The sequence below is a fragment of the Martes martes genome (genome assembly GCF_963455335.1).
Source record: "Martes martes genome assembly, chromosome: 12".
Taxonomy (NCBI): domain Eukaryota; kingdom Metazoa; phylum Chordata; class Mammalia; order Carnivora; family Mustelidae; genus Martes; species Martes martes.
Window position 1 is genome coordinate 28300387 of NC_137900.1, and position 27422 is coordinate 28327808.

The 27422-nt window shown below is 42.0% G+C and overlaps 1 long non-coding RNA gene across 1 annotated transcript; it reads left to right on the top strand.

Moving 5' to 3' along the window:
- Positions 1–2182: 2182 nt before the first annotated feature.
- Positions 2183–27422, top strand: LOC308353743. Its single transcript, XR_013967807.1, has 3 exons — positions 2183–2322; positions 9221–9286; positions 26315–27422. It is a non-coding gene; the product is annotated as an uncharacterized lncRNA (long non-coding RNA).

A 27422-nucleotide genomic window follows, 5' to 3' on the forward strand; every position in this document is an offset into this window, starting at 1 on the left:
ACTAAAACTCACCATTTTCTTAGCTAAATGAGCTAATGTTAACAAGGTAACAGACTGAGCTGCTCAAAGGCATCGTAGAATTTGGGAACAGAGATTTTGCAGGTTGCTCGGATCCTGATGGGATCGTTTCACTTAGTCTTGAAGGTAATTGAGATGGGTTGCTTTTTGGAAACAAGGTCTAGCTGATCTGTGACTAGATTGAGCACATACCAGCAGATGGCCACAGAACTGGATGGTTTTGAAGACTCACATTTATTAATGGACATACTAGTCCTAATGAAGAAGTGTTCTTCACTTTTCATTCACTTGAATCTCATGACTGTGCTGGACACAGACTTATGATAAGTGTGGTTTTCTTTACCGCTTCCATATCTTTAAGCCAGATTTCACAAATTGGCCTGTAATATCTAATTTACTACTCAAATTATTTTTCCATGTATCTCAGTTGTTTTCCAAAAGATCTACCAGAAACTGAAGTACGTGGAAAGCATTAATTATTATGAATAAACTAATGGATCTTGAGGAGAAATGACTGTATTTAATACCAGATTCTCTAAATAAAAGCTACTACAATGCTCTGTTTATGACAAATGCTGTCTTTGGGAATATGCTTGTGAAGAAAGAGAAGGTATAATTTGAATAAACACCACATTCCACATTGCCAAATATTTTATAAGAATCTCTTCCATTAAGAAGACGCATTTCACTTAAAACCGCCACTGTTTTCATCCACCTGCTTTGTAGGGAAAATAATGAGAAATAAAAATAAAAATAATTAAATCTTAAAAAGAATCTCTTCCATTTGTAGCATGGGTAGGGGATAAGAATTTTCTTACTTTAAAACAAAACTCTACTGTCAAGAGAATTCTATTTTGTTTTTTTCCATAGGCAAAAAAAGAATGGTTAATTATTTGTCCTTTATGAAATAGAAGAAGCTATTTTGAGAAAAGAAGAGCTACATCTGCTATATTCTTAGAAAGACCATGATATAAAATTTGACTCCTTAAAAAGAAAATCATGTTGGGAAGATAGCCATGAAATTGAACTGAACGGGCATCTGTCAAAATATCTTTTTCTAGGCTACCTCCTCCCAAGAATGCAATAGGGTTTAAGCAACTGAAAAGCCTAAATGACTTCCACCCATAGCTAGTGTTACTAGAGGTCCAGCGCAAGTTAAGGACTTTGGCCTGTGGCTTCTTTTGGAGGTTTGGTTTGGATTTAAAATCTGCTCTTAGAAGATAGGAATAAATAATTTTAAAAACCAGTTGCTGGATTTGGGAGGGCAGGGATGGAACATGAAACCCGGGACTGAGAAGCCCGTGTGTGTCCTCAAACTACCCTGCGGGACCCAGTTTCAGTGTGCAAAGGGACCTCCAGAGGTGGTGTCCACAACTGCATCCCTTGGAAAGATGTAAACAGAGTCTGCCTCACAGTCGCACTGAGAGGGTTGTGGTCTTAGGAGCAAGAGACGGAGCTTCTCGAACCGGCTTTCTCGTTCGCTCATTGGCTTGGTTTCCTTAGGAAAATTATTTAACTTACCTAGGAGCCTGTTTTCTCACTTGGAAAAGTGAGAACCCGAGTCCCGTTCCCTTGCAACACTAGGTTCTACTCAGGCAGGCCAGGACCGCCCCCCCCTCGAAAAGGATCCTGGCTGCTTTCACTAGGCACAGAGAACATTCTGCCAACTGCGAAGAGAGAAGCTTCTCCACTCTCAGTGCATCCTTTCAAAATGGTGAAGCAGTAGCATGTGGGGTGCTGTCAGATACCTTTCTGATGACAGATTTAGTACTTTTCTCGATGGGGGATTTCAATGAGCCTTTAAAAGGAGGCCTGAGAAAGCAAGCTTGAAAAGAACACAGGCTATTTTCTCAAAATCTACTTTTTCCTCAACTAGAAGCCTTTTCTAGATGGATTAACTTCGCCTATGTAGCAGCTTGTTGATTTGAAACATATACAATTGGCCCCTTAATGTCTAATTTGCTCAAGAATTTTTGGATGTCAGTTTTCCTAAGTTTCCAGGAAGCTACCTTGTGGTAGAGCCAGTTTCCCAGAACCTAAAACAAATTAGATTAATCATGCTAGAAACTAAATAGAAGTGCCTTGTTGGGGCCTGTTTGGGCAAGCCCTCATACTCTCTCCCGTTGGCCAAGAGGAAAAGATCATCCTGGGAGGCTCAGCTGCCACCGACCCTGAACCAGAAGAGCGATGTGAGTCTGTGAGCCTCAGAGGGGCTTTAGTTCGGATTGCTCTCCAAGTGTCCAATCAGATGCCAGAATCCTGGAGAAGACAACACGGATGGTCTCCAAAGATTTTTATTTACAGGTAAGCGTGGTTTTTGAGCACTTGAACTGAGGACTGCCAAGGCTTTGTTGCCTTTAATGATCACCCAGCAGAACTATTTACCCTTCTACCTGATTCGCCGGGTATTTTCCCCACCCATCCCCCCTGCTCCGCACTTCTCTAATACGCGGACTTCCCTGCGTGTCTGGGGATATTTACAAGCCCTGGAGAATGCGTGGACCTGACACCACCTGCCACTTGATGCGTTGTTGCTGCGGCTGTCTCTTAGAGCTGCCAAGCTCTTCCCGCGTGTGGCAAAGCTGCCGGAGAACTCCGCCCTCCCCATGGGTTCCAAATCCAGGGCTCCGGACGCACACACACCCAGCCCGCGGCTGCACGAGGCGAGTTGATCCCCAGGCTGCCATTTGATCTCTCCCCGGCCCTCACCAGCGTTCAGGAACTGAAAATATTTACTTTGTGTTGGCTGGACAAAACCCAGTAAATAGCAACCTTTGCAGCCCCAGAACACACGCCGGAGGAGTGGAGGGAGGAGGGTCTGGAGAGCCCTGGTTGTGCTCACATGAGGAGGTTTTCTGAGCTGGGAATGCAAACCCTGAGGGAGTCAAGCCTCGGGTTTGTTTTGCCTCTGCAGTCAGTATTTACAGACCAGGGCTTTGGAACAGAATAAAAGTATGATTGGTGCCCCATTTCCATTGTTAAATCTCTTTTAGGAAACGTAGCTGAAAAGAGTTTTCTGATCATTTTCCCTGTTTGGATTTCAAGATCCCTCATTCACTCAAGGAGTCATTTGATAACTATTTACTGAATTACCGTCATTTTCTAGGCTTTATTCTGGGTGCTAGAGATTCAACAACGAACAGGAAGGATCTCCAAACTCAAGAAAATAAGTCAATAGGATCATTCCAAATTGAGAAAACTGAAAGAAACAAACTGAGGGATTTGAAAGAGTGAAATTTCGGAGTCCTGGTGATAGGTGATCCGAGCAGGCTTTCCTGAGATGCCAATGTTTGATTCAAGACTGAAAGGAAAAAGCAGGCATGCAAAACCTGGTAGGCTCAGGTTTTAAGGCAGAGTGAAGAGTAAATGCCTCTTGGGGCAAGAAGGAGCTTCATACGATCAAAGAATGGGGGAGGTGTTAGAGTCCAGGGGCCAAGTGAATGAGAAGAATGAAGTTGAAGATGACCTTATCACTATGTCACTACCGTATTTTTCAAGCTACTGATCCTTACTACCAACACATTCCTGTTTTATTCCCATGTGTGCTGCTGAATCCAATGATCACCGGGAATGTATTGACGTCAGCACATGAATTTCTTGAAGTTACATAGAAGCAAATGAAGTTCTATTAACATCCTCTAAAGATATAGTGAAATGTACAGTTCAGGAGGCTTGGCAATCCTCTGGCCATCCATCATGGCCAGAGAGTGACCTGTTCTGGATTCTTGGTAATTACATCGTATATTTCTTTGGAATCCCAGTTTCACAGAACTCCAAGTCACAGTATGCTGCGACTCTCCAAGTAAGTCGAGAGTCAATGTAATTGAGTTGACAGTTGGCATCACACAAGATGGCAAGCGTAGGGTTAGAGTCTGCTAGACATGGATGGGAGTTCTGTCTCTGCTCTCCCTCCCTGTGTCCTTGGGAAAGTGACTTGCCCTCCTGAGCCTCAGCTTAATGTCAGTTAAAAAGAGATTGTAACACCTACTTCCTAGAATAGATAACCATGAGATGACTTAAAAAAAAAAATAATCCCCAGGGTATTTTTTAAAACTCCCTGGTAACTCTTACATCTCAGTAAGTGAATAGAATCTGATTAAATTATGATCATATGCAAATGAAGAACCACGTGGTGGCTTCTGGTTGGAGCACTTGTCATTTGACTTGACTAATTTTAAAAAGCACAGTGTGGTATACGGGGGAGGATGAGTAAAAGTGCTCTGAAAGCATTTCAAGGAGAATCACAGTTTGAAAAGAGACCAGCTTCTGCCTCGCAAGGGTGAAGTTGGCTGGAAAGATGGGGGCACAGGCAGATACAGCTGGTTCAGGTAGAGCGCCAGGCTCCCTGCAATGCTCATGAATTTTGTCTCCCGGTCTCCACCTGTCTCCAGCAGCGTTTGCTGGCACAGTCATGCCTGCTGTGATTTCATCCTGGGGGCTCCTTAAAGATTCCTTCTGGCCGCTGGTATTTTCCATCTGAGGAGGACCTTACTGACAAATGCTGTTAATTTTGTTTCCCTTGGGTTCGGAAGGTCAGTTTCTTCTTTTGTTAAATGAGTTACACGCTCTAAAGGATCACTTTGGTTTCTTCAAATTCTAACATTAAACACTTTTAGGAGTGTAATACCTTCAGGTACAATTTGCTGTTGTATGCAAGGAAATCAGGTGGCCCAGAGAACCTACTTAATTTCTCCTGTGTTTCTTGAGTCAGCCAGAAGGAAATGGTTTCTCTTTGGATTAAGGTATCAGATATCTTGTCTTAGAGGCTTTAAAACATCAGCAGGACTGTTATGCTTATTTTCCCTCTTAAAGTAGAATTAGTCATTAAAAATTAAAAATAGAAAAATTAAAAATTATCTGGGGGAAGAAATAACAATAGAGGAATATTTTAATAACAGAAATTTGTCAAGCTACGATAAAAAAATTTTTATAACTATGAATGGTGACAGATGTTAACTAGGTTTATTGTGGTGATTATTTCACAATATATAAAAATATCCGATCATTGTGTTGTACCCCTGAAACTACTATAATGTGTATGTCAATTATATCTCAAGTTTTAAAAAAGACACATGAGAAAGAATGATTATTTGTATATTTCTGTGCCATTGCACATGGTTACCTTTACTGCAAGTTTTAAATAATTTTGGTCTCCTTGTAGGACACACTCCTTGCCTTAATTCTCCTTGAATATTTTTACTCCAATACGTGGATTTTGTGTCAAGTTCCATGAAAAATGCTGCTAGGATTTTTAAAAGAATTATATTAATTTATTAGATTAATTTAGGAAGGATTTACATCTTTATGATGTTAGTTTATTCTCCAGGGACTTGAAAAGTCTTTTCACTAATTTAGGTACATAGTAGCATTTTAACACTTCTTTATATTTTTCAATAAAGATATTGCTAAGCATTTTGTATGCTTATGAACTTTGTAAATTAGGCTGTCATTACATCTTCCAACTAGTTATCTCTATATATGAATTAATGCTATTAATTTTTAAAGTTAATGTGTATTAATTTTGTGGTTGTTCACCTTACTGAATATATATTAGTATATATATGAGATAAATGCTTATATATACAGATGTATATATTTATGTGCATGTATGTCAGAATCTACCATATAAACACGTTTCACAAATCAATAAGCAAAAACGTAAAACCCACTAGAAAATCCAACAAAGGATAAAAGCAATGCGTTTACAAAATAGGAAAAGCAAATAGCCAATTAACATATGAAAATTTGTTTTACTTCACCAGTGACCAAAGAAAAAATATTGTATATGCCCATGTGAGAAAGGAGATATCATGTGGTAACAATATGGTCTACAATACCAGATATTGGCAAGGATGGGGTCAAGGAGGACCTTCACGTTCTTCATGTGACTATAAGTGTGTGTGACCACTTTGGAAAGCAATTTGGCAGTATCTGAAATACTCAGTGCTCACACACCTCCTACCCACCCCGCTTGGCAATTCTACTTCTAGTTACATTTCCTTTTTTTTTTTTTTTTTTAAGATTTTATTTACTTATTTGACAGAGAGAGACACAGCAAGAGAGAAACCCAAGCAGGGGGAGTGGGAGAGGGGGAAGTAGGCTTCCTGCTGAGCAAGGAGCCTGATGCTAGGCTCGATCCCAGGACCCTAGGGTGACCTGAACCAAAGGCAGACGCTTAACACCTGAGCCACCCAGGTGCCCCTCTAGTTATATTTCCTAAAGAAACTTTTGTGTCAAGGAGACGCAGCATAAAAGTGTTTAGTGGAACATGGCATGCGATAGTAAAATCTCTCAAAAATCCAAATGTCCATTGATACACACCGTCATGGGTGAATAAATCTTGATATATGAGGGGATACTGTATGGACACCAAAATGAATGAATTTGATTTATAAATGTTGCTTCTCAAAAAACAATGCTGAATAAAAAGCAAATAACAGAATCTTAGATACAGAATGATGCAGTTTATATATTCACTGAAAAAACCCAAAACAATGCTATTCTTTGATGCCTAGACATGGAGTAACAACGTGGCTGGAGGAACGACACAGGAAGTCATGACAGGGACACGCCTCCAGCAGGGAGGGAGGGATGAAGGGAAGGGAAATGGAGTAGAGAGGCAGATAAAAAAGAGAGAGACTTCAGCTGTGATAGTATCATTTCTTTCATTAAAAATAAATCAAAGCCTAAATGACAATATGCTAGCATGTATTAACTGTGAATTTTAGATATGCAGGTGTTTATCATACCCTGAACCTCTCTGACTTTTTATTTTTATTTTATTTTGTTTCCCTCTGACTTTTTAAAACTTAAAAAAAAATTTTTTTTTTTTGCATTGGTTTGTGCTAAGTAGCAGGCTGCCCTCTACAGTATCCCCTTGCCAACTTCACGTGTGGGTCACCTGTCTGTACACATCTGACCTTTTGCTCTTCTCCCCTCTATCGTACTGCTCTATTTACTGCCTACTTAGCACCTATCACTGTCAGGAAGCCTCCCTTTGGCTTACCTTCTAATTATCTGTCCTCCACCCTTTCCATTAGAACAGAGCTGTAGAAAGGTAAAGTCCTAGCCTGCCTTCTTCACTGCACGATGTTAAGCTGGCGAGCAGGGCAGGTGCCCAGTAAGGACACGTCTGTTGAAGGAGTGAATGCTGTCATGCAAAGAGCTATGTGCCCCCTTAGTTCTTCCATCAGCTCTTGGGTACAGCTACCTGCAGCATTTCTCAGCTTCCTTTCAGGTCCAAATGGAAAAGTTTTCTGTTTTCAGAAAGGAACAAAGATGAGGTTATACACTCTTCTTTAACTTTCGTATTACTGCATTTTTCCTACTCAGGAAAAAGGTCTTGGAAAATGACACTGGGACAGCGCTCCGACTTACTTTCCTTTGACCTCTTTCCCCAGCCAGGGTCTCCCTCACATGGTGGAGGTTCGCTCTGCCCAGCAGGTCCCAGAAGATTCTGTAAGTCACTCAAGGAGTCTATTTCTTAAAAATGCCCAGTAACCCTGCTGTTCTTGGAATATTTAAAAACATATTAAAATAAAATAGTGGGTGGAGTGAGTGAAATGAGTAAAGGGGGGCGGAAGGGTGCAAACTTCTAGTTATAAAATGAGTAAGTCCTGGGGATGTAACGTGCTGCATACTAACTGTAGCTAGTACTACTGTAATTCCATATTTGAAAGTTGCTAACAGAGTCGATCTTACAATTTCTCTCAAGGAGAAAAACTGTAACTATGTGGGGTGATGGATATTAACTAAACATTGTGGTGATCATTTCACAACATATGTGAAGATCCAACCAATCATTACCTTGTACACCTGAAACTGATATAATGTTATATGTCAATTGTGTCTCAATTTAAGAAGTAAAAGGAAATAGGAAACATATTTTTAAAAGCTTAATACTGGGGTGCCTGAGTGGCTCAGTGGTTTAAGCCTCTGCCTTCTGCTCAGGTCATGATCTCAGGGTCCTGGGATCGAGCCCCACATCGGGCTCTCTGCTCGGCAGGGAGCCTGCTCCCCTCCCCCTAATCTCTCTTTGCCTCTCCGCCTACTTGTGATCTCTCTCTGTCAAATAAATAAAAATCAGACTACTGAGACTTCTTAAAAATAATGCATTGCTTTTTTAAAAAAAGCTTAATACTGTGATTTTTACCACATAAAAATAGAAAATACATATTTGCTCAAAATCGGTTTTATTAATCCGTTTCCCCTTGTATTATTTTTGTTATTCCTTATTACAATAGGTGGACATTCCTCAGTTTTTCCACTTACATTTGCATTTTAAAAATCATGTTCAAAGCAAACCACCGGCATAAAATATTGGATCATTTTTAAGAATAACATCCCTAAAAATATGAGCAATGTCATTATAATAATGATACTATCATAATATTGACCCCCATTTATCTGAGTCCTCTAAGATTTGTCTCAGAACATACATTGACTACAGCTGTATCTTTACAAATGTCAATGTTAGGTGTTTTGCATGAGATGTAGAATTGTTCTGACATGACCCTTTGTTTTCAGTACGAAGTTGTAAAATTACAAGTAGAAAAAATTAGCATGTGGCTCTTTAAAACTTCCAAGCATACAGCTACCTCGTTTCCCTTATTGGGACCGTCAGGATGCACGTTTCTGAAAGATTCTGTCTAGAAATCTCCTTTAGTAGAAGGGAGAATAGACCAGAGGCCACTTGCAGCCTGGCCTGAGCGCCTGAGCATGAGGACGAGGCCTGAGCAGAAGGACCATTTGTCTTTGTTATTAGGAGATAAATCAACCTTTGTTTTCCTGGCCAAACTCAAGGAATGTCATTATTACCAAATAAATTGTGTCGTTACAAATCAATCAAGCCACCTTTCATTTAAATGTGAATCACTTTAATTGTCTGAACTTCAAACTTGATTCCACCCGGTGGAAACAAATGATGAGAGATATACATCATTCAAACTCTACCTCCCGTCCAAATTTTTCTACAAATGCAAGTTAAAAGAAAAAAAATCTGTAGATTAGTCAACAAACTAACTCATCATTCAATGTTCTCTCTTAGCGAAGGGGTCATTGCGAAGCTCTCTTTGTGACTGTAAGATCAATTTGGCAAAAAGTCAAAGGCTGTCTTTCTCAGAAAATGGCAAAAATGGCAGACTAGAGATACCATGAATGAGGTATTTATGTCTGATTATGCTTTGCGTCTTTTAAAATCTAGTTCCTCTGCTGATAAAAAGAGAACAGTTCCTGTTTGGAGAAACTTTCCGAAGGACTTGGAGACAGAGTGAGTTGATTACTTACTTTGAACTAAGTTTCATTCTACCTTTTGCTGAACAGACAGACTTTCTATGTAAAACAACCATAGGTTTTAAGTTCTGCTGTGGGCATTTTTCATAAGTCTCTAATTTCATTAGTGTACAGTTACAAGGAACGTCATTCTGAACTAATGACACTACTCAGCCCAAAGATTGCCCCATTTCCCCTCTGGTTCTCACACTGTCCTTTCTCTGTGACCTCTCTCCCACCTCTGACCTCCTTCCCAGTTTTCACCCTTGCTTTAACAATTGATTTATGATGGGCCCATGGAAGGGTCAAGCCCACTTTTATGGTTTGCTTAAAATATTTCTTTTAGAATGAGCATCAGAAGTGGTCTTCAAGCCCAGCTAACCAGTTTCGCCAAGACCTCAAAAGAGCTCCCTTTACTGCCTGCCCATCACTGCGCCTTATTTATATCTTTTGTACTCGTGAAGAGAAACTCATTAAATAAGGCAATTTTGAAACTTTTACCAAACTGAATAACATATAAAAGATGTGTGGGATTGAGCTCCCCCCCCAGCCCAGTGAGAATGTCTATGAATACATTTGTAACTCAGGGGAAGCGAGGTGGGAGGAAGAGAGAAGAAAAAGCCACTCGGAGTAATTCGAAGACTAGGATTATTTCTTTTATGGGATCTAGTTTTCTTCGGCTGTGACAGTTTTGATCTTCTCCAGCACTGAAGCCTGCAGAACTATTTGAGGACACTCTCACCTTCATTGTCTCCACAGTAAATTTCACCCTTTCGTTTAATTCCACTTCCTGTTGTTGTTTCAATATACTAAATTATTGCCGAATTTTGGGAACGCTTTTTAATGATTACTGGAGCAGACTTCTTTTTTTTTTTTTTTTTAACATTTTGGAGATTCTGAAGATAGAAAACGATTGGAAAGGCAGAGGACCATTTATTTTTAAATACACACAGAATCTGAAAGACCAAATAGCCCCTAAAATGAGGAGAGTTGAAACCAAGACTTCCGGCCTGAAAGGGAATACAACCTTAATGCTCTAATTTGGATCTTAACATTGAACTTTGGACTGCTGTGACATATTTGCCACCTTGGTGAGCTTGCATTAAATAACACCATATGATGCTTCTACAGATGGCTTCCCCAAGCTTATTGATCTCCCCCTCCTCGGTCATTAAAAATGTGATTTATTGGTCTGACATTTTTAATAGGGCAAAGCTCAGAGGTTTATTGCAATGGCTTTCCCACTTCCATGTTGCCGAAGAAGCAACTCTTTTTTTTTTTTTAAACTAAATGACAACCTCTACAGATTTAAAGTGTTTTACACCTATGACATAGCAATGAATTAATTTTTCCCATTTCACCCGTCTTTTTCATGTACTGCAAGGTGCTCCCCCCCGCCAATTAAATGCCGTCATTTCCTTAGTGGGAGGCTTGGCAGGACTCCAGAAGTGAGCAAGCGTGAACTACAGGGTCTGCTGCTAGGAGTCTGTGTGAGCTGAGACAAAAGAGTAGGTCTCTGACCCACTGCCGTCCTCAGCCCGGGGAAGGAGACACAACTGCGAGCCAGCAGCCTCTCACGCATGAAATGGCAAATCCAGCCATGTGAGGGTCACTGACCCAGTGTATGAAAACAGGACACGTGAAGGGACTGTGCTCTGTATCCTAACTTCCTAGGCTTTGCTGTGATGAATCTTCATGAATGGGAACGACTCTGTGTGCCTACCATCAAATTTAGATTCATACTTCTGGATTCTGGCTCGTGGCCAGCAGAACTTTGCAGGGGTGGGGGGGACGGGGGGTGAGTAGAGTGTCAGCTACAGCAGGGGGTATCCAAATGAACCCATGGTGAGGGGCTGGATTCCTGCCCTGGATTTGAACCTTCGGCGGTCCCCCAAGAGCCATGTGGCTCCCTTTCCCCCAGTTCCTTCCAGGAACCCATGTCCGATTTGCATGTATTTTATTCGGAGGAGGAAGAGAGATGAAGTTTTTGGAAAAAAAGAGCTATGGTTCTTTTGATCATAGTCTATTTAGTCAGCATACCATGGCTATGACACAAACCCAGAATATCAGCTTTACGTCTTTCCCAGGTTGTTTGATTCTGAATCTTTTCTCACGCACTCACTTTAATCTCGGACACCAGTACACAGCCAGAGACACAGGGAGGGGAGGGGAACCGGACACACGTCTGTATGAGCATTCTCCAGCGGAAGAGAAACGGTTGCATTTGACATCTACTAAGAGGTGTACGTTTTAGGACAACAGGGCTGCCCCTGAATTTTTTTGACTAAGGCTTTTGAAGCGAAAAATGTGGGACCTGTACTTCTCTTACGGTGGATTATAAAATGCCTCATGTGCTTTTCACCTTCCATGCTTCACTTTCTGTTTTTACTTCCTTCTGGCAAGTAAATGTCGTCAGCCGGCGCTGTGGGGAGGCAGGTGCTGAGCAGGCTACCTGCCCTCTGCTGCCACGGGTCCCCTCAGCGGGGTTCATCCCAGAGCAGACTGGCCACGGAGGTCCCCACATTTCAGGAGCAGTCATGGTGAACACCAGTGGTCCCAAATACTGATCAGTAATCCCCCTTCCGTTCTCGAATTGTGCTGATTTGGATAGGATACATGACCCGCTTGTGAAAGGGGCGTGTCAGAGCTGTGCCGTGGGAGTGCAGTTCCACTTGGGGTTCATCGTCTCACCCTTCAAGGCCAAGTGTGGCCGCCGGGAGGACTGGTTCCTGTGTTCCAGTCAGGCGGACCTGTGTTTGATTTTTGGCTCGGTCAGCGTTCTTTAGGTACATAAACGTGGAGAAGTTGCTTCCTGTCACCGAGCCTTGATGTGCTCACCTGGGAAATGGGATGAATGATAACTCTTTATAACAAATGATTAAATATAAAGTGCCCATATCAGTGCCTGTAAGTAAAAAATGAAGTTAATATTTCCTTTCCCTTATTCTTGCCTCTTAAGTGTAGCAGCAGGGTCTTTCCATTCTAAGGTATGCCTCCCTATGTACACCACAATGTTGAGGGAAGTTACAAACCCGCGGTGTTGTGAAGGTCGGGGTGTATGCTACCGTTTCCGGTTCTGCCACTGACTCGATCCTTGCAAGCTGTTTGCAAACTGTCTGAGCTGTTTAAGAAGTCCGTATAATAAGGATTGTGAGAGCAACAAAGAAGATTGAGAGATTAGTCTTTTTACCTCTTTAACAAAGCAAGTATTTAGCGATCATTTTCTATTAAATTCCACCACTTGTGCCAGAAAGTATACATTTTATATATATATATGTGTGTGTGTGTATATATATACACATATATATATACATTTTATATATGTATATGTGTGTATATATATATATACATATCTATGTATATATATATAAAACTCACTAACATGAGTTAGAAAGAGAAGAGATGCTTCTTGATTCAAAGAGATTTGAGAGCTAGTTGGGGAAGTTTTAAGTGGACCCAAAGGCTGCAGGGTTTCTCAACCTTGGCACTATTGACCTTACAGGTCAGATAATTCTCTGTCACGGGTGGCTGTCTTGTGCGTTGCAAGGTGCTCTGTCACATGCCTGGCTTCTACCCACTAGATGCCAGTAGCATCTCCCCCGTCCGCTTGTGACAATCACAAATGTCTCCATTAATGCCTGCTACGTAATTCACAGGGCCCCGTGCAAAGGAAAATGTGGGTCCCTTATTCAAAGAGCAGGGAAAATGTGGCATCAAAGGTACTAAAATATGCTGATTTTTCTTTTCTTCCATAGTCTTTCTCGTCTCTGTCATGACGCTTTATTTTTTTTAAGATTTAATTTATTCATTTGAGAGACAGAGAGAGAGCACACACGAACAGGAGGAGGGGCAGAGAGAAAGGGAGAAGCAGACTCCCCATTGAGCAGGGAGCCTGATGTGGGGCTCAATCCCAGGACTTCAGGATCATGACCTGAGCTGAAGGAAGACACTCAACTGACTGAGCCATCCAAGGGTTCCCGCCATGATGCTTTTAAAACTTTGCTATTCAGTGCCATTCTAACAAGAAAAATTAAAGCTTTAATTTATTAACATGAATTTCACTGTTTATATTGCAGAATACCACTTTTAATGCAAATATAGGAGCCTTTATAATCATATGCAGAATCACTGAAATTACACAACTCGTATTTCGCCCCCCCCCTCCCAGAATAGTGACTGCACTGCACAAAATATGCACACATTTTACTCACACTCTACCTTCAGCTCCTTGCCCAGGAAGGAAGGTCAGAAAGGAAAGGAGCTAGGAGATATTCTAGCTTTTCCTTTCTTTCTACATCATCATTTGCAGTCCAAGTGGTGGGCTAACCCAGGGAAGTAACATGAACAAGAAAGGATATGATGGGATTTCTTGGTCATTTGCATTTCTTAGAATGCCATTGACTTCTTTCGGCAAGACCCAAGGCAAGTTCTGGTTCAAACAGAAAGTGTGGTATCCTGGGGACGCCCCTGCTTACTCAGCCATAGGTGAAGCACGCAGAACTTGTACTACCTTGAAGTCTGGTTGAATCCTACTCAAGGGAGGCTCACCGGAATTCTGTGTTCAGAGGGCATCTCAAATGCTGTATTGAACGGGGTGCCAGGCATCCACACATTCTGCACGTATCCATTCTGCTCACACACAAGCTCCATTGTCCGCTTAGATTTCACATACAAAATACAAGTTCAAAGATAAAATTCTTAGCAATTGTAAACGGTGGCAACAGAGCATTAAACCAGGAGCAGAGCCCTTCTGAACATACAGCCCCATGCAAATGCGTAGGTCACACATTTATTAAGGAGGTCCTGGGCACCAGACTTTGCCAACTGTTTCCTAGTTGTTTCCTTCAAAATAACCCCCGGACGGAAACCACTGCAGTCCAGTACACAGTAGGCTATGCTTAGGACCATGGTGAAAAAATAAAATCATATGGATTTTAAGTGTGTTATCTCAGAATGAGAGATGCAAAGAAAGCTTTGCATTGACTGAGACCTTTGAGGACAGGGTGATGGGTATTAAAAATTGGAAATTGCCCGAGCTCGTTCATTTCTGATAGTTCATTTGTTGTCTTTTGTGAAACACTGTTTTGAGGGTGTTTTAACTTTTTTTTTTATCCTCATGGAATATTTTTAATTTTTGCCTTAATAAAAGTTTCTGTCAGTACAACACCAACTGAGAAAAAAGTTATAAAAAATTTGGCGAGTTATGTATTATACACTATGTATTTTACTTATGGATAAAAGTTTTTTTTTTTTAAGATTTTATTTATTTGACAGACAGAGATCACAAGTAGGCAGAGAGGCAGGCATAGACTATGAGAGGAGGAAGCAGGCTCCCTGCTGAGCAGAGAGCCCGATGCAGGGCTCGATCCCAGGACCTTGGGATCATGACCTGAGCTGAAGGCAGAGGTTTTAACCCACTGAGCCACCCAGGCGCCCCTGGATAAAAGTTTTTGATCAATTCTTTATTTTTCCAGGAGATGCATTGCACTGGAATGTTCCGAATTTCTCTATGTCATTAATCATAATATGGAGTAGATAAGGTGGTACAACTCTTTTCTGTTTTTAAAGAAATCTAACTAAAGGAAAAATCATTAACCATAGGCCAAGAATCTAGGCCTTGCTGAAGGCTTTGGCATGGAGATTGGGTATAAATATTAAGTTGAAATATGAATATGAGAAAAGAAATGGATAACAAAATTAAGCATCATTTCTACCTCTTTGAGAATTCTCTGCTAAACAGAAACCGTGGTAGATGGCCAGAGGATAAAATGAAGATTCAAGGTAGTCTTGTTTAAATCTCAGCTTCTTCACTCTGTCTGCACTTCTGTGTCTTAATCTATACCAGTGATAATAAGCCCCACTCTGTACTGTAACTGGTTGTCTCGAGTGTCTTAAAGAAAACAGTGTGTGAAGGAGTTTTGCTAACTACAAGACTCATATGATTATTTAGTAATCTGTTGTTACTAAGTACATTGAAGGATCTGAACACCGACTTGTGTCATCCGTTGTTTTCTAGACCATCTCTGAAAAGACAAGTTGTAAGTATCCATCAGAATTCGTAATGCTGATCGCTGTAACAAACAAACGTCAAATCTCAGTGGCTTAACACAAATATGATTATTTCTTATGTGTTCCCATCTGATGCTGGTTCGGATGACCCTTCTCTGTGGCTGTCCTCCAAGCTGTGACTCAGGGACCCAGGCTCCTTCTTCTCTCCATGACTCCATCCACAACATATAGCTTCCACAAATGCTGGAATGTGGAAATAGAGGATGTTTAAAAGTTCATGCAGGGGATTTCAGTGGCCAGTCCTAGAAATAGTGTCCCTAACATCTGCTTACATTCTATTGCCTGAAATGCAATCTAATAATGGCTTGAAACGAACTATAAAGGAGACTGGGGAGCACACCCTTTATGTGTGCTTAAAAGAGGAAGGTATATGGTAAGAATCGGTCTAGTCTCGGCCACATTTCTGGAATAATGTGATGGTCTACTATAGGGCCAGAAATCTTATTCTTACTTCTCTATAGAGTAAGTCTTGCCCAGGAATATCTGAGGAGTCATTGTTTATCACTTTAAGAAATGTCAAGTTAGACTTAAGTTTATGTCCACCCTCTGTCTTACTAGATTGGTGAAGTACTATGCATATTTGAGCTATCATGTTAACAAAAGCAACAACAATGCCTATGCATTTGTGAAATGTACTGGGCACAGAGCTTGGCATTGTGCGAAGACCAGTACACACACACACACACACACACACACACACACACACACACAGTATGCATTTATCAGGCCCCAACCTCTTATCCCAACTCCTAGTTCCAGGAACTATAAAAAAGCTGGGAAGTCAAAATTAGCCCCCATAAAATAACTGAACAAAACTGGGAAATCTACAATTAAGCACTGAATCTTAAGGTTCTGACTACAAAGCAGAGCCTTCAAACCCTCAGTCCAGCTATTGAATTGATCTCATTCGGTTTGGACCACACAATGTTTTATTTGAAAAGTCTGATTGGTTGGGGCACCTGGGTGGCTCAGTGGGTTAAAGCCTCTGCCTTTGGCTCAAGTCATGATTTCAGGGTCCTAGGATCATGCCCCACGTCAGGCTCTCTGTTCAGCAGGGAGCCTGCTTCCTCCTCTCTCTCTCTGCCTGCCTCTCTGCCTACTTGTGATCTCTGTCTGCCAAATAAATAAATAAAATCTTAAAAAAAGTATGATTGGTCATTTTAAAAATCAGATTTTATTATAAAGTTCTCTTGGACAAATAGAAAATCTGGCAACATTGGACTGACACTGTCCCATGGTATCAACCAGGAGAGCTGCGGGGTGGCTGGCCAACTGAGGGGGGGCATGCCTCTCTCCATCACGGCGGGTCCCACCACCCCTGATGGAGGCCCCACAGTAGGGAGTCATTGATTTCCACTTGTCATGTGATCACAATGTTGCTTCCCTCTTAGTTAAGAAATATTTCTCTATAGTCACATCTTTATCAAAATTAGGAAATAAAAACTAGAACAAGAAATTCTTCAGTTCCATGAAATATGGAAGATTGCTATTTCTTTGTGTGATTGAAGGATGTTGTTAAATGTTTACTAAGCCAAAAGAGTCTGTCTGCAACCAAATCCTAAAACCTACACCTGTTTACCACTATAAGCCTGGCTTGGTAGATGTCATGTTTTTGTTTTTTTTTTTTTTTTTAAACAACTCCTCAATATTATACCTCAATAGTATAATGTAAATATTATAAATTTCACCCATAGAAAGTGTACAAGTCAATGATTTTATTACACTTTTTGAGATGAGCAGCCATAACCACAATGTACATCATAGAGCACATCCCTCACTGCAAAAGTTCCCTGGTGCTCATGGGCAGGGATTCCCCTACTCCTAGCCCCAGGCAACCACTGCTGTGCTTGCTTTGTCCATCTGTCACACAACCGTGTTCTCAAATCGTGCTCAGAGGACCCATAGGTATTCAGAGGAGAAGGACACCATTCCAGTCTGATACAAGAAGGACTCCATCATGAAGGAGATGAGATCTGGGCAGTTTGTATAAATGCTGGCAAAGGAGAAATGTATTCTGGGGCCAACCATCACATTTTGCTTAAGATTTCCTTCAGATTGGCTGGGTAACTTTTCCTTAAATTTGTGATACAATAACATGCAATTTTAGGAAGACATACAAATTACATGATACAACTACACTTATGCTTTTCATTGGTCACTATAGATTAAGCAATAAAAATGGGTGATATATAAATCAAATGTCTCCAAGTGGCCCTTTCTTCTCTCCACCCAGTGGGGAATCAGCAGTCCTTGAAGACCCAAAGCAAGTCAACCATCTTCATAGAACTATGGGAGATTACACTAATTTCCAAAAGGCCTCAAAACACATAGTCTGTATCCCACATGAGACTGTTCTTGAGTTTTTGCCTGGGACATTTCCTGTATTTTTTCCCTTGCTATTCAGTTCTTGTCTTCATAGAATTCAGTTTGGCATGTGTTTATCAAAGTTGCCTAAGGATCTATTCCCTCAGTGTTTAGGGACAGTTATCGTTTCTTCAACATTTTTGTATTCTTTGCGCAAACCTTTACGTTCTTTCAGTCCTATAGTAGATGTTTAATAAAACTTGTTGAAGAGTGAATGTTGTTTATGAAGTACTTTTAAGAATTACAATTCAGTGATTCTGTAGTTTTACATGCAATAAAAATAAAATGTGTTGACTGAGTCAATATAGACATGATCTAACAAGGGGCTTTCTTTATCCTTGCAACTAAGACCACTGAAAGAGCCCCAAACAAGAGATGGGTTTGCTCATTTTAGTATCTGAACAACTGAAATAGATCAACCGTTCATCTTACCCATTGCTCACAGATCCCATTTAATCAGTTAAACGAGGAAGTCTGGGCCAGTTACTTTTCTGTTGTTTCTGGATGTTTAGTTTTGTTTTGTTCTTTTGTTTTTTCTTTGCTTTTTTTCTCTTCCTCTCCTGGTGTCTCTCTATAGCCTTATTTGTGACTGTCTACTTCTCCCATCACCCCCCCCCCCCCCGCCGAGTTTCTCCATCTCTCGCTCCCTCTCCCTCCCTCCTTCCCACTGTCTCTGTCTCTCTCCCCTCCTCTGTCCCCTGCCCCTTTGTCCATTGGCATCTCTGTTGTGGCCTCTGTTTGTTCCTTGGTCTCTTGCCTTTATGGTGTGAGCACCCTCCAAGTTCAAGGACACTTTCGGAGCACCAGCACTGGCTTGCCTCATGTGGCAAGCACAGGAAGTCATTTGTGGGTTCAAAAATGGGTCATCTGAGACATTCAGACAGACTTTAACGTCCGTAGAGATATTTGTGCTAATAAAATGGGGGGGGGGGGGAAGGCAAAGAAAAAAAATAGTAAATTCTCCATACAGAAAGACTGAAATGTTTTAGAACACATAGAAATGCCACATTATAAAAACTTAATCTTGGCTTCAACTCACATGGAATTTACTTAACAAAGGCTATTCCCTAAGAAAGAGTCTATATATCTGAATGAGAGACTCGATATGAATAGTATGTAATTCATCCTCTTTTTTGATGTTTCTCTCTCAAAATACAAGGACGACACTTAAAAATTCTGCGAAATCATTCTTTCAGGCTCAGATTATAACTCGATTGGAGAAAATACAACCTAAACAAGATTTATCTTTAAAAATTTTTCCCACCCACCTCTGCTATTCTACACCAAAACACTTTGAGACCTTGGGGAAAAAAAAGGGGGATTTCTAAAATAAATAAGTGTATCTTCCTGGGGGAAAATAATGTCGCATCCTCACCCCACAAGACTGTCCCCCCAAAACCCTCCAGCTTTCCCACTGCTTCATATTCATTAATTAGTCTGAGGTTTCTTCCGTGTTTCGTTTACAAAGCCACTTAAACTCACGCACCCATTTAACATATTTATGACCCCCGTTTTCTTTCTGTTCTCCGAGACTGTACCGTAATTGTTCTCTGGACCCCGGGACTGCAGAGAGCCTCCCTGCTGAAAAGACACAACATAAAGAAGGAAATGAATGTGTGCGGGTTGAATACCTTCAACAAAACCACTGGGTGCAGTTTGGCCCCTGCCCCTCCCCCCTCCCCTCCCCCTCCCGGGGTCACTTTAATTGAGTGGAGCCTCGCCCTCTATTGAGTGTATGGGAGACTATTAACTCTTAACAACGCTTCTCTCAGGTTATTTATTTATTGCTTAAATGATTTGTTATTGCTCCTTGAATTTAATACACCCTCTGGGAACCAAGATGGCAGCATCATGTTACAGAAAAACTACAAGTTATTTTAAAACTGTAATTGACATTTTATGAGCGCCATAAAATCTTTCTGAACAAATAACTTACCATTAGTCAGAAACTTCAGCAGGAGATCTGTAAAATTAAGGATACGGTAGAACAGTACTGTACTTGTGTGTGTCCTTCTGCGTATGTGCTGGGGAGGATGGGGCAGGAGGCAACCAGAGACAATCCTGGTGATTATTCTGCATGGCTTCCACATGTCTTGTTTTAAATCCTCACACTTCGGAGTCCCGGGGGTTTGGAAAGTAGGGCATGGGATTCCGGGTGAACTGTATCTGCTGAGCACATTTCAAGGGACCACCTGTGGTCTTTCAGATTTTGCTGCTGACTGAGACCACTTCCCAGCCAGACACCGGTGTAGTCCACTGTGGTCATGCTGCCTGGTCTCGCTGGGTCAGCAGTTACCTGTTAGAATGACATATTCCTGTCCCAACCACATGTAGATTTCTTGGCTCTTCATAAGAGCTGTGAGAACCCATCACTGACAGGTTTGGACCATCTCGTTTCCTGGTCCAGCAGAGCTTAATCATTTTTTTTAATTAACATATAATGTATTATTAGCCACAGGGGTACAGGTCTGTGAATCGCCAGGTTTACACATGTCACAGCACTCACCATAGCACATACCCTCCCCAATGTCCATAACCCTACCACCCTCTCCCTATAACCTTCCCCCTGGCAACCCTCAGTTTGTTTTGTGAGATTAAGAGTCACTTATGGTTTGTCTCCCTCCCGATCCCATCTTGTTTCATTTATTCTTTTCCTACCCCCCAAACCCCCCACGTTGCATCTCCACTTCCTCATATCAGGGAGATCATATGATAGATGTCTTTCTCCGATTGACTTATTTCGTTCAGCATAATACCCTCTAGTTCCATCCACATCGTCGTAAATAGCAAGATTTCATTTCTTTTGATGGCTGCATAGTATTCCATTGTATATATATACCACATCTTCTTTATCCATTCATCTGTTGATGGACATCTAGGTTCTTTCCACAGTTTGGCTATTGTGGACATTGCTGCTATAAACATTCGGGTGCACGTGCCCCTTTGGATCACTGCATTTGTATCTTTAGGATAAATACCCAGTTGTGTAATTGCTGGGTCATAGGGTAGCTCTATTTTCAACTTTTTGAGGAACCTCCATGCTGTTTTCCAGAGTGGTTGCACCAGCTTGCATTCCCACCAACAGTGTAGGAGGGTTCCCCTTTCTCTGCATCCTCGCCAGCATCTGTCATTCCCTGACTTGTTAACTTTAGCCATTCTGACTGGTGTGAGGTGGTATCTCTTTGTGGTTTTGATTTGTATTTCCCTGATGCCGAGTGATGTGGAAGCACTTTTTCATGTGTCTGTTGGCCACCTGGATGTCTTCTTTGCAGAAATGTCTGTTCATGTGCTCCAGCAGAGCTTAATCTTTTTAAAATCACTTTGAGATAATAGGAAAGAGTTTGACTGAAAACCCGCAGTTCTGAAAATAGCACGTGCCCATCTTCTCTTTCACGGGATCCCCCCTCCAGAACTGAGGGTCCCCAGGAGTCCTGAGTGTTGGCTCCTGGTGTTCACAGCTGCATCCCCAGGAACTGTCTTTGGCAAGAGTGCGTTTGCCTGCCCAAAGTAGCACACATCCACCGAAAAGTTACCAAAATCCAATTCTCTTGCCTTAATTCAGGACAACCCTAAATGGCCTCCCCAGTTCCAGAACTACCTAAGGGATCAGCTTCGGATTTGCTTGCAACTGCATCTATAACTGTTCAACTTCTCCCTCTACCCCATGTGCTTCCCTCAACCCCTTCCAAAGTTGATCCTGAGAGCATGCCCCAGTAACCCTCCTGCACACTCAGAATGTGTACCCAGGGGAACCCAACCCAAGACAAGTGTTCACTTTACCTTCGTTGACACTTCGAGCCAACCACAGACCAATCCACCCACCTAGGAAGCCCCAAGGTTGCTTTGTAAATTGCTCAGGAATGTATTTGTCTGGCTTCTATCTTATTTTTGCTCTGAGCTCCTCCCTATTCAGAGCTCAGCTCTGAAACCCCCACCAAATCCTGTTCCTGGCTCCCACACTCCAGTTACATTTTTCTCTTGTTTGTACTTTGACTTTTCCAACTGGCTTCGACTCAGAGCCCCCACGCTGTAGCTTGAAGGTGATTTATGTAGCCAACAGTTAGAAGCTCCTCACAGCTGTGCCAGATGACAGAGGAATCCAACCCTGGATGCCAGTTCACTTAACACTATTTAAGTTAACCTGCTTGGTTAGTGCTGACCTCGCTTCCCCACCAAGACCTCATCTGCCCCACCAATCTTTGGAGGCAAGCACGCTGGACAAATGATATCAGGAACAGTCACAAACCGACATACTATATATGCTTCTCGTGACAGGAAAGCATGATGTTCAGATCTTGTTGGGGCTGAATCTCTTACAAGTACTACCGTTGTACTAGGCGTTACACAGAACACAGCAGAAAAAACCTGAGCATAAGTTCGCAGGCGCAGAAATAAGTAGCATCACCCAGGACTTCTACTGGATGGGCCTGGTTGTGTAGAAAAAAACATGCAAGATGACTCTTAAAAATTAACTAAGACACTAACTTCCTCCCCTTCCCCCTACATCTACACACACCACCTGCCAAACTGCGTTCTCTGGACCACTGTGTTCACATTACTCTTCTTCGGGCAGGGAACTGTTATAGCTATGAAGGTCCCTTTAATCTCCCAAGACCTCTAGTTATTTGAAAGTTCTTTTCAGGGATATTTTGGAATGGACCCCAGATTTGTTTGAATCAGGTCTAGTAAGACACGCAGATGCAGAAATGATGGACATGAAGGAAGAAGTCTCTATACTCCGTGATCCCTAAAATTAGACCACACAGGGTCAGTCAGGAGACAGAGGGAATGAGGGGGCCATGTGGGCAAAGCCTCTATTGTGGTTTCCACAGGAAGGATCCAGCAGCCTGAGCAGGTTTCAGTTTGGCTTGTTTGAATACCTGCATTAGGCTCTGGACAGTGTAGGTGCTGTCCCTGGTTGTCTGGCACCTGGCTCTGGGATGATTAGGGCAGCTGGATTGTTGCCCAGAGTGTGTGAGCTCCATAAAGGTGGTAGTCGGTTACAGCCTCTGAATTGGTTGGTTTGCCTCTGAAAGGCACGCCCAGTCATGTGCTGTGTCTAGGAATTAGCTTGTGCACGGAAGGACAGTCCCTCCAGTGCCCCAGATGTCAAAGCACCAAATACAGAAACTGGAAGAAGTGGTTATTATAAGATGAGCTACAACTGCCCCCTTGCCCTCTCTACCCAAAAGTCCTCGTTTAGCCCTCTGGTGCTGTGCAGCATCACCTGGAAATTCCCTGACTTGCTCTTGGCTGCTTGAAGTCCACCATCTTCCTCTCTCCGCTCCTCCTCCCCTTCCTGGGTCACAACTGCAAACCACCTCCCAGACTTGTCTTGAGAGACATCAGTTTGTCCTTTTCTTCTCCTGTGGTCTGTACATCATGCAGCACGTGACCGGGAACCCCCTGCTTACTGGTTAATGCATTTTGAGCACATACAAGTACATCTCTAGGCTACGTTCTTAGGTGGGAATTGTTTGCTCAAGGGAAAGAGGGATTTGTAATCCTACAGAAATTGAGAAATTTCCCACCATGAATGTTACTTCTCGTTTTGTTCTTAACATATTTTTAAAATATATTCTACACGTAGAGGGCACCTGAGTGTCTCAGTGGGTTAAACCTCTGCCTTTGGCTTACATCATGATCTCAGGGTCCTGGGATGAGCCCATGTTGGGCTCTCTGCTCAGCAGGGAGCCTGCTTCCCACCTCCCACCCCGCCTGCCTCTCTGCCTACTCTCTGTCAAATAATAAATAAAATCTTTATATATATATATATATATATATATATATATATAAAATTCACTTAGTAAATTAATGTGGATAACCCATCGTTCTCCTAGCTTACTTCAATAAAATAAGAAATAGCAAAAGTAAACTTTGTTTCCGTAGTCCCCTGCTCTTTTTACAGATTTTACATAGGTAAGGTATAATGATATTCATTCACTCCATTCCACTCTGATAAAGTAACTATTGCCCCTTTATTGTCTGGAAAAGCAACCCTAAGTCATTAAAAAATCTGTGTTAATGAAAACCGTTAATGCTGTAAGATTTTGGATAAATGAAAAGTGATAGGGAAACTACAGGAAAGGAGTAGACAATTCGATATAGAAAAAGAAAAAAATGATAAAGAAATACAGAATATGTATAGCATCTACAATATAGAGAGAATATAGAATATCTAGAGAGAAAGAAAAAAAAATGATAGGACAACTCCAGGAAAAACTAGAAAGTCAATGAAGAAAAGTCATTGTCTTGTTTATTATCAGGACATGTAGAAAAGTCCAAAGTGAAGTGTTGTCATTTAATGTTTATAAACAATAGTAAGAATTTATAATATTCACATCTGAAAGTTTGTACTGAAACTCTCAAAGCACCTAAGGAAAAAATAAATATCAAGGGAAGGTGTGGATAATAAGACACATTTCCTTTGAGTTAGAAACTACTGAACTATTGCAAAGATCTTTGCTGTGTTGGAAGAAGAAACATTCTTGACTTTCCCATTTGGCCACCCGGCCCCAGTGATGATCAACCTTTGAAATCCCATGATCTTGGGGAATTTCTTGCATGGACAAAGGGCTCAACCTTGGTTTTTGATGGTTCACCTGCAGGAGGACTAATATATGGGTGAAATTTTTATTCTTTGAAACTTAACTCTTTGGGCATCTTGATGGCTGATTTTGAACTCCTGTTTGTTTTTTTGTTTTATTTTTTGCCTATATCTTAAAATTTCTTTTTTCTACTGGGGAGCCGCAAGACAAAAGCTCATCCTCTTCACATTTTAGCTCACACTTGGAGATGTGTGTGTGACCTGTAACGTAAGCATGTGGGGTGGGGAATGGAGGGAGAGGGACAAGCGACTCTGCACTCAGCACGGAGCCCAACACAGGGCTGGATCCCCGGACCCTGAGATCATGACCTGAGCTGAAACCAAGAGGCAGACGCTTAGCTGACAGAGCCATGCATGCACCCCAAGACATCCATCCTTTAAAACAGGTTTCTTGGTGGTGTTTTCATCACTTTCCTTCTTTAAAGCTGTCAGAAACTATGGGTACCATTGGTGCCCATCAACTGACCACTTCCTCTGCACCAAGCACTGCCTTGGTTCATCCTTACAACTGCCTCCCCAGACAGACAGATTCATTTACACAAGTGGAACCTGATGTGGCCCAAACTTATAAAGGAAGCCCCAGGCTTTGGTCTCTGATCTGTGTAATGTCAGAGACTATGGTCTTAATGAGTCTGTATCCATCCTGAGATTTAGGTGCTGAGAAATCAGGACACAATTATTTCTTACCAGTTGAGCTCTCTGCCTCACCCCAAACTAAATTATTTTTCTCTCCCAATAAGCCTCTTAGGGGCCTTCATTTTTATAATCAGTACAGGAGCTTTTAAAAGACACTATCTTACATTTCCTTCCATTTCTCATGGCACCATTACCCCCAGACCGACGAAAATACTTGGTTATTTTGGAGAAACTTGTTCATGCTTCAAGCAATCCGTGTATGTCGTCTTGGGTTCTCAGACTGCACTTCTGAGCTCTGTCTCCGTTTTGGGATGTTAGAGACCCTTTCTTCTGTTGAGCAGTGTCCAGAAATAGACATGAAGCTGACTCTATGTTGAATCTTAAACATGTGTAGATTTATGCCATGACTTGAGGCATTCCTTCACTTGCCTTGAAAGAAGATACAGATGTTTCTATGAGAACGTCACTGCATAAAATGCCAGCGGGGGTCATATGAATGCAGACTTCTGGGGAATCAGCATGGCTACACATGAGACTTTGGACTGCTTACACAGACACCCTCCAGTCCAGTTGTACATGTTGTAGATGAAGGAGAGGGAACATTGTCATTGTCTTTCCCTCCGAATGCTTCCATATGGCAAGGGGCAGAGATATCATGGGCTGAAAGTGATGGAAATAGAAGCAGATGCCTCATGGAATCAGGCATATGTTCTAGAGATATGGACAATGTAGAAGTCACATCCTTGGAAAGGAGAACTTGCTGCTCTTTTCTGGATACTCTAAGATGGGTCTGGGTCAGCAGCCACAGCTTGTCAACCACCAACCAACCTCCCTGTCACCCAGTGATTTTCAGCCTTTGTTGCACGTTGGAATCACCCAGGGCTTTAAGAGACTGATGCTCATGTCCTTCCCCCAGAGACTGGATTTTTGCAAGCAACCCAGGTGATGAAAGTGCAACCTGATATTGAGAGTTACTGCTTGTCTACACCCTTGTTGCCAGTGTAGACTGTGAACCGGCAACTTCTGTGTCACTGGGGAGCTTCTTGGAAATTCAGAGTCTCGGGCCCATCCCCAAATTATCAAGTCAAAATTGGCATTTTGACAAGATATGCAGATGATGTGTTTGCACATTAAAGTCTGAAGAAACACAGGTCTAGGCTTTTTCTCTGCCTTTAACTTCTGACCCCCTGAATGTCCAGAACAGTCAAGGCTCCCGCTGACTCAGTGACTCCTAGTGACTCTACTGTCCCTATTCTGGAATATTAACTCTGTCTGCAGGTTTTAGATATAAGATGGCCTCCCCTCCCAATCCCCCAGCTCCAGTGACTTAAACTGGGTCTCTTATCCCAGCCAGGCAGAGCCACCTCGGGTCCACTGCCCAGCCTGCCAACGAGCTGCTTGGAAGGAGTCATCTGATCATCTAATCTATTCCAATGCTGATCTGTAGACATCCAGGGCCAGAGGCCAGCTTTCCTTGAGTGGAGACATGGGCCAGGTAGGTACCGACAGAAGCCCTCTCTCTTAAATTCTTTTCTGTCCAGAAAGATTATTCTGGGAAATCACCATCACCTCTCACTCTGGAAATTGGACTGCATGGTGTATTGTCTACAGCTAAAAGATGCTTTAAAGGGAGGAGGGTTTTGGTGTTGATGACCTGGGCCTCTGAAGGCTAACGGCCCCTGGAATTATTCATTCTGTGATATAGGCCCCAGAGTGAAGGTGAAGCAGCATCTAAAATATTCTTACCAAGCCTAGCAGATATTTTCTGTTTTCATTCAGGTCAGAAAAAGAAGGTGTGGATGTAAACTGCTGGGTCATTATAAAATGAGAATTATTTACAAAGTGCGCTCACATCTTTATCTAAATGCAAGACATAATCAACAGCAGCGGTTAACTATGGTGTTATCTTTAGAGCCAAATGCCCCTTGGAGGAAGTGATCAGCCATTGGGATTCTGCGAAGGGGATGGGTGTGGTGGTTGTCCAGCTGAACCTGACCTCCACCACTGCCCCTCACTCCAACCTGGTCCAAACTCCCTTCTCCAGCAGCACCCCTGTGAGCTGTTAGGGACTTCTCTGGACAGATCTCTCCAGTCACCTGAATCTGCATTTGAGAAAACCCTAAGGAAAGGAGGGAGACGCCACTGGAGGCATTGCAGGGAGGGCTTGTTTGATGGTTGGTTTTGACTTGCAGTTGGCAAACAAAGAGGAATCTTTCCCCATTTCAAGTCATTTTTCTCACAGGATCATCCTCCAAACAAATCCTTTTTCCAAATTCTTTAAACAAAGTAAAGGACCACACATCAGATTTTGTGAGTTTTACCTGAGATGGCTTACTATAAATGAATTGAAGAATTTTTGTCCTCATAAGTATGCCAGCAGTTGTTGGCTGGGGGAAGATTTATACTCGCTAACACTGCAAGCATCTCCAAATCCACCTACAGATGTGCCTAGCTTTAG